Raw genomic sequence first — 392 nt, forward strand, 5'->3', positions numbered from 1 at the left:
TACGGTATCTAATGACTAAATGGATAATAATTCAACTAACATAGTTCAAATGAATAAACCCCCTTGACTTTAATTTGGAAATCCAAAAGAGGGTCTAGGTTTTTGCGAGTATATTATTTCAAAGTTTCACATAGTTCAATTATATTATGCCATCCGAGTCATCTCATGACTTATATAACCATCTGACTATAAAGTTATTATTGTACAAGTAACTAGTAGGTCAAACCACGGGTTTCCATTGGTTTTGGAACTTATCAATTTTGGCCCAATCAACCAGAAATCTATGATTGGTTAGAATTTACAGGTTGGTTTCAATTTGAAAAATTGTCGTTGATTGATTGGTGAGTTTAATATTTTCTAACTCATCATACAACTCGCTCAACTCATCTAAC

The sequence above is a fragment of the Arachis ipaensis genome, chromosome B05 (genome assembly GCF_000816755.2).
Source record: "Arachis ipaensis cultivar K30076 chromosome B05, Araip1.1, whole genome shotgun sequence".
Lineage (NCBI taxonomy): Eukaryota > Viridiplantae > Streptophyta > Magnoliopsida > Fabales > Fabaceae > Arachis > Arachis ipaensis.